The 14,125-nt window shown below is 37.0% G+C and overlaps 1 protein-coding gene across 2 annotated transcripts in view; it reads right to left on the bottom strand.

The window, feature by feature from the left end:
• KIF3B (kinesin family member 3B) overlaps window positions 1-11,321 on the bottom strand; it is a 446,778-nt gene extending 435,457 nt beyond the window's left edge. Inside the window, exon 1 of one of the 2 annotated variants that reach the window (XM_044090351.1) lies at window positions 10,877-11,321. The gene's annotated coding sequence lies outside the window, so the exon portion shown is untranslated. Of the gene's footprint in view, window positions 1-10,839 lie in introns of both variants that reach the window. The other variant, XM_044090350.1, reaches the window with a different exon arrangement.
• Window positions 11,322-14,125: the final 2,804 nt, after the last annotated feature.

Genomic DNA, 14,125 nt, shown 5'->3' with positions numbered 1-14,125 from the left:
GAACCATCCAAAGAATCATACAAAAAACTTTTGACTCTACTTATAACATTGTTCACAAAAATACTACTAACTTGACTAAAGGTTTCACCATCATTTAAAAAAGCAAACATCCATATCTTGTATTGATCAGCATCCATTAAAACAATTTTGCAACCCCTTGTCGGCTTGTTTTATAATTATGCTATTATTAGAACACAAATTTATATAAAGTCATTCGCTCATCATTACTTAAAGTATTTCTTCGGATTTTTTTGTTTAAAAAACAAGTCATACAATTCTTGTTCACATAATGCATAGAACACATTCATAGTAGGAGCACCAATGGAAATGAATAAACTGCTACGCCTTAATACATCATTATCTATATCTGTTCTATTTTTATAAATAAATTTTAAATCAATAGACCTAGCAAACAGTCTAAGTTCCGTAACCATTTCATTAAAGTTGCCTTCAAAAGAAGGGACAAACGAAAGTCCTTTATTCTATACACTCAGTTCAAAAGGATTCAACTCATAACTAAAAGTCCTTACTTTTTTGTTTTAAATTAATGGGCTCACCAAATCCATCTTGTTCACTCTGCGGGTTTCTAACCGTGAGTTCATAGAGTCCGTCTCTTCTTCTATGCAGTTCCTTTTCCTGCTCTTGCTCCGCCCACTGGATCTCTCTTTGAAACGGGATTGTTGGTCTAAATGGAGCAGTGTTATTGCTAAAAAGTCTACCGAATGGTTTTGATCAGAGAAGGCTCGGTTCCTGTTGTTTGAACATTTACAGTCACCTGAGCTAAAGCAGACATACTTGGTTCATTTCCCACATTAACTGATGCAAAGCTGTCCAAATCTTTTACAACCTCGCTACATTTTGTTACAAAAGGTTGTGCATATTGTAGTTTAGATGAGGAAAGAGAGACATTCTCTCTCTGTGAAGATGGTAAAACTTTCGTATGCACTTCCTGAAGCCTTCCCACATTCGACTTAGCTGCATTTGGATGTTTCAGCCAGTCAAAAATATTCTCATCTTTAAAATCATTGAGGTCATGCAGCAACTTATTTTTGTTATAGCAATAAGTTTATTTTCATACGTTTTAAGTCTCTCTAACATTTGGTTATAACTAAAGTCTGACGAATTAACAAGTTTATCTTCTAAAACTTCCATTATTTCAGCCTCATATTTTGAAAAGAAAGTATTCATTAGGTACATATAGTCTGCACCTAATTTTAAGTTCAGTTCCTGCCATTTCAAACAGTAACTCTGGATATTTACTTCCATAAATTGGCATTTTTACAATTCTCAGTCCTCTCGGGACTATCGCTATTTTTAAATACACATCAAAACGTAGTCTTTACCAGTGCATTCTTTTAAACATCTCAATTTTATGTTCAAGTGTTCTTAAATCTTCCAAGAGCTCGTCTACTTGTATATTACTGCTAGTAGTATTACTTACAGTATAATTCTCAGCAGTCTTTGCACGCAGCTCCAACAGAGGATTGTTATTAACCGTAAGGAAACCTTGTAGGCAGTTCAGCATAGAAGGCAGGTTTAAAGACTAACAGGCTGAAAATGGATGCACCACAGAAATAAACCAAAGTCACAGAACAGTAGATAAATACTCATCTAGTGGTGGAAGAACTCCCAGACAAAGTGGCAAAAAAACAAAATTTCACAGTAAAAAAAAAAAAAAAAAAAAAGAGTCCAGTAGTTCAACATCCAAAATTTTAATTGAGCATACAGCATGTATCTATGAATTTACATGGGGGGACAGTGAATAAAAAATTAATGTTTAGAATATAAATCGATCACCTTTTTTAGGGCTGATAAATCCCCTGGTTTAAACTCTTGTAATAGTCTGAAACCAGTTTTAAAAATGAAACATGATACTTTGTAGTACTTCTAAATGAGCATATTACTTTTAACTAATTATGTCTCTAAAGGTATCTTAGCACATGTTCTGTATTGTGTTGTCTATTGGCTAGTGTTTTTATACACACATATATCAGTTTTATTGCACTATATGTTATGCATTGAAGAAGGGTCTGTGACTCGAAAGCTTTTCTGTTTTGTACTGTGCATGCTCAATTAAAATTTTGGATAGTGAACTACTGGACTCTTTTACTGGGAATACTAGGACCCACTCCTGTTCAGAATATACTTCTCTGAAGTCAAGGCTAATGTGAAAGGCCTCTGGATGATGATGTTTGCCAATGACTGCTAGCTGGGGACAATCATTGAATCACCCAACAATGTAGATATCCTTCAGGGCGGTCTAGATCAGACAAACGACTGGTGCCAGAACCATGGCCAAAATCTAAATGCATAAAAATGCATCATCATACCCTTTAGGAAGTTAAGTACCCCTGTAAATTACAACATCACTAGCACACCCCTTACAGTACACTCAGAGGTGAGTGATCTAGGCACACAGATAGACAACAGCCTGAACTTTGACTGTCACGTAGTGATGAGCAAACCCATTTATATGGCATAACTTATAAGTAAAGGTATGGTATCCAGAACCAAGGAAATTATAGTCCCGTTGTACTCAGCCCTCATTAGACCAATAATGGAGTTAACAATGCACCATTTGCCATGTACTTGACCAGGCATCTAGAGCAGCTGGAGTGACCTCAGAGGTTCCTCTCAAAGAAAATAAAGGGTGTAATGTGATATAAAAATCCTATCCTTTTTTTTTTTTTTGTCTCCTACCAAACTATTAAGGAGCGACCTATGCCTGACCTACAAGGCACTCAAATCCAAACCCGAGGGAGCTGCTACACATCTGCAAGTCAAACAACAAGAGGGTTACCTGATCTAAGGATCTAAACTTAGTCAGTGACTCAAACAAAACATGCTGGAGAGACAGAGATGCGTCTCAGAGATTGACCTGTCTTTGGAATAGGCTTCCTATTCACATTAAACAGAGCCCTTCCCTGACCCTCTTCAATTGCAGTTTGGATCAATGGATGGGGAATTCCATATTCAAACCTGGGATAGTGCCTATGTCTCTTATGGACAGGGGCAATCTGTAAGATTCTCAATGCAGAGGTACAAATCTATGCCATCCACTTGCTCCTAGGGGCCATATATTGGGTAAAATCGGGTTATATTGGCTAGACCCATGCTCGTTAGCTTAGTAATCTCCTACAAACCTATGGAAAGCTTCTCCTTAACCTAAAAAAGGAGGGTTATGCGCTTTTGTACAAAAACTTTGCAAAGCTCCCAGGTCCCTCAAGCTTTCTGAACAGCATAATTACCTTTAATGACACCACTACTTCATTTAGATATGTAAGCATCAGGCTTGACTGATCTCTTAACTTTCAACAGCACATTCAAAATTACATCCAAAATCAACCACCTCTTTTTCTGGGCTCAGAAAATATTTCAATTCCTTTCATCACCAGCTAGAGCAACCATTGTGAATGTATCCAGCTTGTAAAACTTTAGTTTGGCTTACCTTTGCTTGTTAACTCCTCTTACAAAAAGATAGCAATAACATAGACCTTACATAATAAAATGTGTCACTTCATCAACAATTCCCCTCACCATGAACACCACGGTCTTACTTTATCCAAGGCAAACTGGCTCCAAGTACAAACCAGATCCAACCTAGTTCTGGGCCCTCAGCTCTTCAGATTACTCCATTAAGATGCTCCTTCTCCCGTTGTAATGAAACTTATTACCACCCCAATCTACAACCTCAGGCCTTAGTAAACACACCATGTCTACCAAATTACATAGCTCCAACTAGTTTCTCTGTACTTGATCTAAAATTGTGACAATCTCTTCCTCACTATTGCATCAAGCATACTAAAACACAGGTCCGAACTCAAACAGTATTTCTTTCAACAATAAAAATGCCAGAATGTAGGATATACCACTTAACTAATGTTACACTGCACTAAACTAATTTCCTTGCACATCAACCCCCATTTACACCACTTCTCTACTGGTACCGCTGTGTCCCCTTCCTGTAACTATGTGCATAGCTTCACCTTCTTCTTGCCCACTGTCATCTTACAACTTTTACCTTTCTCATGCCTCATGCCTCCTTGGACTCTGTCTTTACCATTGCTTATCTGTTGCTTTGTCATTCAAACACTTGCATTACTCCTACAACTTTACAAGGCTTCTCACTTTTTTCTTGGTGCTCCTCTGATTCCTTCTTGTAAAATGTGCACCTCAACATGTAAGGTTTGTACATAGTACCACTTTTGTGACTACTTAATATTACCTTTCTATTCCACTGTTAGCTGCGGTCATTACATTTTTGGTACTTGCGTATTATAGCAACCAGATTACAAGTCTCTCGCAACCAGCTTCCAAATTGAATCCAACAACAATAACAGTATGTTATGTTGATGGAATTACTTTACTGACTGTACACTTAGAAGTTGGGAGTTCAGTAACCTTTACTACTCTTTCTGCTTATAAAATGAATGGGGGACTGGGAGGAGAATGGGGAGCAATTGAACATGGCATCCAGAAATATGACCACTCCTTCTACCACATCAGGGCCTTATTACAATCAAACATGAGTCACACAATCTAAATATTTCTAAACATGAACAACACAGTACAATTGTAAGCCTTTTTTCAATTATAATTTCCCTTTACAGCTGACTATAACAAAGTGCAGCTCAATAACGGAACCAAAAAAGTTTGTGAGGTATACACTGCCTGCACCCAGCTTTCCGCTCGACACTTTCCTCAAACGTGATCAACTATCTTCATAAAGGTATAGTCCAAACACAGCAGCTGACATTTATTAAATTGCCACCTCACAGTCAATACCACTTCAGTACTATGAAACAGATAAACACAGTCCATGTTAACAGCAAATAAGAACGGAAATGACCCGCAACCTGCCTTCGATCACGATGTCTTTTATCACATACATTACGGCATTCAGGGTCTGCGGTCCACAAATAAAAGTTTTTCACTTCTTTTAAGTATTTACACCTGTCACATCTACAAATACCCATGTCCTCCTTGTAAGCAGTTCCTCTTCCTCGTTTGGATTCCACAACTTGCATACCTTCTTGATTCAACAACTTCCCATTACCTGCCATTTGGAATTGGGTTGTGATAATACGCAAGTACCCATTTTTTTTTGTTGTTGGTTGTTACTGCACATTCTAAATGTTACCCAGGCTGATCTAACAGTTGGGTCTGCACTACCCCGATACACAAAAGGTAAATCAATATAAAAATAATACATAAAATTATCTGTGGTATGATCTCACTTACTCTCATTAGGGGTAATATATAAATTACCAACCATGGGATGGGGTAAGGCCAATCTCTAACCAAATGGGAAAGGTTAATTTGAGCACAAAAATGTACAAGTAAATAAGAAAAACATTTGATGGAATCATACTATGAACAAAATGTCACACAATAAATAAAATGCAACATATTATCAATAAACAATGATGTGATCATCTAGCTACAAGATAAGGCATTCTTTAGAAGCCTACAGACATTAAAACTGTTGCAACAAGTTCAATTAAAAATGTACTGTCAGATTACTCAACATACCTGGTACTTTTCTACCCATAGAAAAGGAAACTTTATCTAAACCCCATGAATCGTGTCAACAAAATGTAGGCATCTCCTAAACCTATGACAGCAGGCTGTAACTGTATCAATTCACAAAGGGTGGAGGGTCACATCACACCCAAACAACTTCAGACCCCATCAACCCTAACCAGTACTATATATAAAAATTACAGAGACTGTAAAAATCGATCTTATCCAAAATGAGAGAGGGTACCTACTTCTGTTAACTATGAAACAGTAGGAGTCTGTCAAAGGGAAATACTGCCTTCTCAACCTTGTGACAATCTTTGAAGAGTTAAAGGAAACACTTGATGAAGTAGTGACAGAGCACACAGTTTATCATGACTTCACTAAGATTTTTGGCACTACGCTACATATGAGATTAATGGACTATTAAAAAGCAATAAATGTTGTACCATATGTAATGCAATGGTTAAAAAACAGTAGGCCAAAAGTTGGGGATTACTAATGGTGTCCCAAGGGCTATCTACTGAGGCCACTTCTTTTGGGGTTATTCCTCACAGATACAAAAAGTGTGAAATGGCCTACAGATAAAAGAAAAATATGCCAATACCTTCAATGTGGGTAACAATCATAATTAAATTCACTAAAAAAAGACAAAATCTTCCAAGGTGGTCTATAAATGAGCATCATCTGACTTTGTTTTGCAATTGTAATTTATGTCCCTTTTGCAGATACATAATACAAAAATGATACCAGCATTGAAGATCTTGGGACTGTGGTAGATAAAACATATAAACTAAACTTTGAGCAGGGTATTATCTAATAAAGTAAGAAAATCATAACCCATAATTATTCAGAGAAGGCCACTGCACCACTTTAGACATCACTGATCTTTCTAATCAACTAGAAAACACAAATGCTGCATTTTGGAGAATTCAAAGCCGCATGAACAAACTTAAAAAAACAATAATTCCTTACTAGAATAATCATAGGGTTACAAAATTTGAGCTACTTAAAAAGGCTTTTACAGTCTAATTATTGTAGATTAGTACGAGTTGACCTATGTCAATTTGAGCTACTTAAAAAGGCTTTTACAGTCTAATTATTATAGATTAGTATGAGTTGACCTATGTCTGGTCACAATTTCTGATCTGCTCCTGTATAAAAGTCTATATCTGGAACAAACTGCTGTGGAAGCTAACATTAGATCAACAACAGAAAACAATGGACAACTAAATTAGAGAGTATATACCAAGATTATGAAATGTGTCACTTTTTATTACCAGAAATTAACTGCTAACTTCCTTGAAATACAATCTTTTTATTTATTATGTAAACACACCTTTACTGAATTATCATTTGTGACACAAGCAATTTTACATTTATACAAAAGTAATCAAATTGTACTAACAAGTTCACATTTGCAAACATACTTCACATATTATTGCTATATGTCATATAAGGGTCTATATAATGTTGCCGAGCTCTCAAAAGTTCGAATGTCATATGGTCGACACCATATATCGAACTTTTAAAAGTACGAATGTTTCAACGGAGATCTCCGTACAGTGCGGAATGGGAAGACTTCCCTTTTCTTCAATGTAGTGTGATCTCGGAGTTGGTGTATTTAAAGAGTGGGGGGGGGGTGTAGGGGGGCTTGCTCCCTGCTTAAACCATTCAGGTAGGTTTTTTTCTTTGTTTTTTTTTTTTATTACATTTTCAAAATGTTAAAAGTTCGATCATATGGTGTTGACCACATGACGTTCGAACTTTTAAAAGTTCGATTATGTAATACAGACGCTCATATAACCTAGGCAACATTACATAAATTATTCAATTTGTGCCCTTTTTTTAAACAAGTAACATCTTTATTAAATCATCACTTACGACATAAGCAATCAAAAATATATATAAATGAAAACAAAACAAACCAAACACAATCCTAGTTGCAAGCATTTTATATCACAAACCATACTGACACACTCCCAGTTGCAAAGTTTATACATCACTTACAATCTGCCCAATCATTTTCAGTCAAACATCAAACAGCTCCTTTACGTCTTGCCTTCTCTTAAACCTCATTCCTCTTCTGTATGTATTGTTCTCACAATTCCCATTTTTTTCCTACCTCCTTGAAATATAACCATGGGAAGGACAATTTACGAACACATGCTTATGGTAATCAAGTTTTTTGAATGCCTGTAGATTGTAAGCTTGACAATCAAAACCTATGGACTCTATCAAAAAAGAGACAATTTTACCTCTTATGCTGTTTAACACAAGATCAATACAATGCAGAACTGTAAAGCAAGGAACACTTGCTCAAAGAAACTGGCAAAAAGTGAAGCCCAGAATTAATTAATTTATTTTACATTTGTTGACTGGGATTGTCCGACTGAACTGAAGAGCCCTTTTTCAGCAGAGGCCCGGGGAGAAAAGCTCCAACATATTATACAATTTTCATTTTAAATTAGCATTAAACAGGAATGTTACAGGATTATTACGATTATTATTCCCGGTCAACAAATGTTAAATAAATAAATAAATAAATATTACAAGGCATTAAGTGGTAATATAATGCTATACAGTGTCAATAATCAGGTGTATAGCAAAACTATTTCAAGATGTATAAAAAGAAATACGTTATTAAGATGAATATAGTTTTTGGGTAAGTGGTTACAAAAACCCAGTTTTATCATAATGTAGTTGCATGAAGGCAAGATAATTACAACAGAATGTTTCTCGGAGGCAATTTGCTTAATAGATTTTAGAAGACAGTAGAAAGACTAGTCAAGGAAGATTAGAGAGAGCTAATGAGAATAATGAGTTAAGGGCAGAAAGTAGATTAAGGCATGAGAAGTAGGGGATGTTTAAGGAGGGAGAGTGCAGTGGCAGGACCAGTGACTTTTAAAGTGCTCTTTGGTGGCTGTCGAATTGTTTAGGATGTGTAAGGGTCCTGATTTCTAGTGGGAGCCTATTCCAGGCAATAGTGGGGTGATAGCTGTACATGTTGCGTCCAAATTTAAACTTGGGTTTGAGATATGTAGTAGGTCTTGGTTAGAGCTTCGGAGAGGTCTGGAGGGAGGAATAATGGGAGATGAGAGGGGATAGTGCTGGGCAGTAGGAAGGCTAGTATAGGATAGAATGGATAATCTGGAGCTGAGAGAGAATAAGCTGGGAGGTAATTCAAGCCAGTTTTGCTGGATTCTCAAATCATAAACTAGTTTACTCTGCTCTGAAAGTGAACTTTCCAACTTCCACTTCTCAAGCACATAAACTAATTTATTAGAATCAAAAAATCCTAATAATAATAATAATAATAATAATAATAATAATAATAATAATACCTTGTAGTATGTTGAGTTTTAGCTACTCCTATAGCCTACCATTCACCACAGACAAAAAAAGCAAAAAAACTCTATATGAGCACCAAGACACTTAATACTACCAAACAAACAGCTGAAAAAAGGTGCTGTTCTACAGACAAAAGCAAGAAGCAAAGTGTTCTGATTAACCAACAGCTTTACAAGCTGTTTGACACTAAACAATGCAATTTTTGTGATAGCTGAATATGCTTCTCACTTTCAAAGCTGTCGCTGTCCAATGTTGTTCTGTAGTGCTTGCTGTATCTGTTGAGGAGTGAGGATACAGTATAACAGCTCGTAAAAATATATAACAAAAGTTATTATGTACTTTTCTGGTGCCAGAAGAAAATGCACAAGAACCTTATCCTTTTGGTAGTTTTGGAGTGTAAACACTATGGCCCATGCACTACAAGCATGTTATAGCAAGAGACATACATGAGAAATATATTACTGCTACTGAGGATTGCATTGCCTCACCAAACAGATACACACAGCAGCTGTCACCAGAATAAACTAGAGAAACTTTTGACAGCTTTTTATCACACACTTTGCACTGCCACTCAAACAAAAGTGCAGCACACAGTGCATAGCAGCTTTTAAAGCAGTTGGTTGACAACCTGCTCAATATGCTTCAGGCTGTCATCTATATTGCAGCATGAAGTGTGCGACTGACTGCCCTCCTACACTTTTTCTAATTTGTAATATATCGGGAAGAAAAACTCCCCATGCACAGAGAATTATTACAGGGCTGCATATCATAACTTCAGCTTGTTATATGTTCTTGAAACTGATTACAAGATTCATCTCTTAAACTTTGCTCTTGAGTTGGTATTCCCGAAATTCATTTCTTGAATAAATAAACTGGCTATGAAGAGTCAATAACCAAATAATAATCCTCCAATTGCTTGTAAATACACCATTTTGGGGTGTGGTTTATGCATAACTTTCAACCTTCCATCTTCAAAATGAGGAACACTAGCCATCATACTGTGGAATAAATGGGCAAAATGTGGAACGCATTTTAACGGCAGCCGGAAGAAGACTTAACTTCAACTAAGAATGTCATAGGATGGTTAAAAATGCTGATTTTACTTATTTAAAAAAATAATATTTATTATCATTTACTATGGATATCAATTAAAAAAATTCCCAACACTGAGTGTGTGATAGACCTTTCAATGTGGAATTTCAAGGAACATGAACGTTTTAAGACCCCAAATGAGGTATATTTGAGAAGTATGGGTTAATATGAAACATGGTCATATTAAACTAATTTATCCCATGATGAAAATCATAGAGAAATTCTGTATGCATATACACCAAATGAATATATGGATGTTTACTTGCCCTTCTTTAAAAGTAGTAAAAAAATGGAGAATGCTAAATACATCAGCATCACCACATCAAACTACCTGCTTATACAGACGTGCTTAATCCATGGACTGAAAATACAGAAATCACATAGTTATCAACTCTAAAAACGTCTATACTGGGTGATACAGCTGAACACTCATATTTACACAAGTGACAATACGAATCACTTTCGCATTACACAAAACCTGTAACTGCATCTTGCAAAACATTAGAAGCTTCTTTTTTTTGCAGCAAATGTATTATAGTATAAGGAAACCTTGCAGTTTTCCACTTCAGTTACAGCAATGTTTTCTACAGTGCATTACAGATTTCATTTATTTATTTTTGTTTAAAATATTAAAAGCTGCTGCACTTTTTGCTTGATTTTCAGAAAGCAAAGGTGAGAGATTCACAGTGGCCATGCAAAACATCAAGGCAAACAAAAGTTAAACAGTGGAACCTGGAGAAAGGAAACAAAAGCAAGCTCTTATTTTCTGAATTTATGTCATCACCATCTCGAAACGCAAATTACCTACTTAGAACAGTGCAAAACAGTTGTATATTACATGACAGCAGGTGCACAAATATGCAACACAATACACACCTTGAAATTCTCCAAATGCTTCCATATCAAACATTACCTATAAGGTATTCAACATCGTACTACTGCAAAGCTAATACATTTAATTTGCAAAATGCTTCACTTTGCAACAAAGCTTTGTAGCATTAAGGATCGGACATTAAGCTCTCTCATGACTTTTCTACCAGAGTGAAATGACTAGCAGATGGACAAATTCAGTAAGCAGCGGCCTAGCAACGGCTAAACAAAGCACATCTTCTGCAAGAATAATAATCGCAGATCATTTACTCCAACTCCGTAATCTCGTAATGACTAAAACAATAATTGAAACAAACCAGGAGGCCTGGTCCGCCATTGTTTAGGACGTGAAAACATTGTAAAACAGAGTACTTAAGCATCAGTTGCTCCAACTACCGGCCATTACTGCCCTGTACCCTTCTAGTCCCGGATTAGAAGGGAACACAGACTCACTTCCTTAGCAACCGCTCTAGCGGAGTTGAACTCATTTCCTTAGCAAGTACTATGAGGGAGGGACTCGTTTCTGACTGGGAAGGCGACGCCCTCTTTAACATATGGGATTATACGTTTTTTTTTATTTCTACATTTAAATTAGTGTACCTTTGTGACACTTAAGGATATGTGCGGCATATAATCCTCATGTCCGTGGTCCGGACATGAGGGTTACAAAAATCTACATATCACTGTAGACAAGCAGCTCTTACCTCTCAACTGTCTCTGATTTTTGACTGAAATGTTAATTCTGTCCCTTTTAATCCCTCCTAAAACCGGTGACTTTTGGAGAAAAGTGGTGAATTGATAGTCGAGTTACAGGCTTCTTTTATGTCATAAATGTATATTAATTGACATTCTCTTAGTCTGTTGATGTCCCGAGATAATAGTGGTAATATTTTAAAAGTATCCCTGATTATTTCTGGATTTCTCCTGGTTGGTTGAGAGCTATGGCGACTAACCAGAAGTCACAGTTGACAATAACCATGTTGGTAAATAAGGTTACACTTGTATTTTCCATTAACTGGATTTATAAAACTAGTGATACGGAGACTACATCTAAGCAGGATTAGGACTGGTGTTAACCTAAAACACAGGCTGCCGATAAGGTTTACTGGTGATACGTGCAATCAAGTACAAGAACTTCATTTTGAAAGTCACTCAGCTTGATGTAACGATGCCATCGATTCTAAAACAATAATTAGGTGAAGTGTAAAGTTATGCCGAGCCACGACCACTGGATCTGCGATGGCACACCATACCCCCCCCCCACAGTAAAGCCCAGGCGGGTTATGTAGAAGTGTTTGCATGCGGCTCAGTTTTCCAGTAGTACAATTCTGGTCAAAGCCGCGCCAGATTTTAAATATTGCTCTTATGAACGTGTTAACATGTATTTTTGTAGGATATTAAGACTGAAGCTCTGCATGCCCTCCCTGTGGTCGCGTGGGTTTCCTCCGGGTGCCCCGGTTCCTCCCACATCCAAAAGACATGCTTTTTAGTTTTTAGGTGGATTGGACACTCTAAATTGTCCCTACGTGTGATTGCGTGCGTGCGTGCGTGCGTGTGTGTGCCTTCTGCGGAAGGTTGGGCGCCGGGCTGGCAACTCGACACCGTAAACCTCCACTGCCAATCATGAGTGGACAGGTGATCCGCTGTGGCGACCCCCCCCCCCCCCAACCGGGAAAAGCCGAAGGAAGAAGATTAAGAATGAAACTCAAATGTCCATGAGCAAGGGAGCCCGCAGGATTTTTTGCAAGGGAGGGGGGGTGCAAACCCAAACCCCACCCATGCAGCCCCACCCCCTCTGCTGACCCCACCCCCGCCCACACAGTCATTCCAGCATCCCATTTATTTCTCCCTATTTGTCATAGACACTGTTTAAATCTCTCAGTGTGCATACTGTTTTATGCTTTACTTCTACAATAATTACAGATATTTGGATTTCATTTACAACTTTTATTTCAAATTTTACAGCACAAACACTGATAGACATTTACTAAACCTAAACAAAGCAATAGTCTTAAAATGAAAAGAGACTTAGCATTAAAACTTCTCTACCTTTGAAGCCCACATTCACTGAAACAACATTGAAACCCGCATTCAAAGAAAATGCATCTGGCCAGTGGCAGGGTAAGTTTACCATTGGGCTTTTTTCAAATCATAGGTATCTTGCACACATTTTTAGAACCAATCAAACGTTATTTGATTCACCTTCCTGACTGTATTAATTATACTATATAATAATTTAATTATATCCCTTGTATAATACAGCACCACTTGCTAGAGTGTGTTTTAAATTTATAGTTCTGAACATTTTTCCTTTAAGCAATGAAACAAATCATATGAACCAATAATGACAACCTGCCCAATTCAAAACATTTCAACCATAAAGGGCCACTCAAACTTCTGTTATACAATCCACCAATATCAATCAATATGCAGAATCTCTGCAGAAGGAAATGTCATCTGAATAAATTCCACATTAAAGAGATCTGAAACTAATGCAAAGGTTGTTGCTAGAAAACTTTATATTTCAGTGTTTCATCTACAAATTCAGTGCCTACTGATCTTAAAGAATAAATTGCCCATGCTACATTTAAAAAAATGGTAAGTTGGTGTACTGCAATAAGAAATGGGTGGCAAGTTGAAAAACTGGTTCATAGTTACTAGGCATTTCCTCCAAAGGAGGACATTCTCAGGACTGCAGCACCCCATCCCCTTAAAATACAAATCTATATGCTGTGGGAGTAGAACCTATAGCCCTCTACATCAAGATGCAAGTATGCTACCTACTGTGCTACTAACACTGCTTTCAAATTCTATACCACAACAGTGATACCATTTGCTTATCAAAACAGTTGCACATTTTAAGCAGGCGTAGCATGAGCAGCAGTAAATTTCTCTTCCCTTGAAGCTCACAAGTCCTTAAAAATACACGTGAAAATAAATTCCACCTGCTAACTCTAACTAGGGCATTTCGCACTCTCACACACACAACCCTCATCGTCTTAGTGCAAGAAATCTGAACAAAGCCTAAAATAAACAGGGACAGATTATAAATATTGCCCTCATGAACTTAGAAAGTTGCTAAAAATAACATAATTTGCTAGTATGCATTTTTCTAAAGGATATGATGTCTAAAACTCAAACATCTGTTATTATTTAGCAACTTCAATCCTTTTAGAAGGAATATGGAGCAAAAATCTGGACATTCTGCAAAAACCTGGACAGCTGAGGGGTATGCTACCTCACTTTTATACACACACACACACCTCTCAATCTCTTAGCACAAGAAATCTGG

The sequence above is a fragment of the Protopterus annectens genome, chromosome 12.part0 (genome assembly GCF_019279795.1).
Source record: "Protopterus annectens isolate FY-2018-M chromosome 12.part0, PAN1.0, whole genome shotgun sequence".
Taxonomy (NCBI): domain Eukaryota; kingdom Metazoa; phylum Chordata; order Ceratodontiformes; family Protopteridae; genus Protopterus; species Protopterus annectens.
Note: the sequence above shows the minus strand (reverse complement) of the source record. Positions and strands in the feature narration are given on the sequence as shown.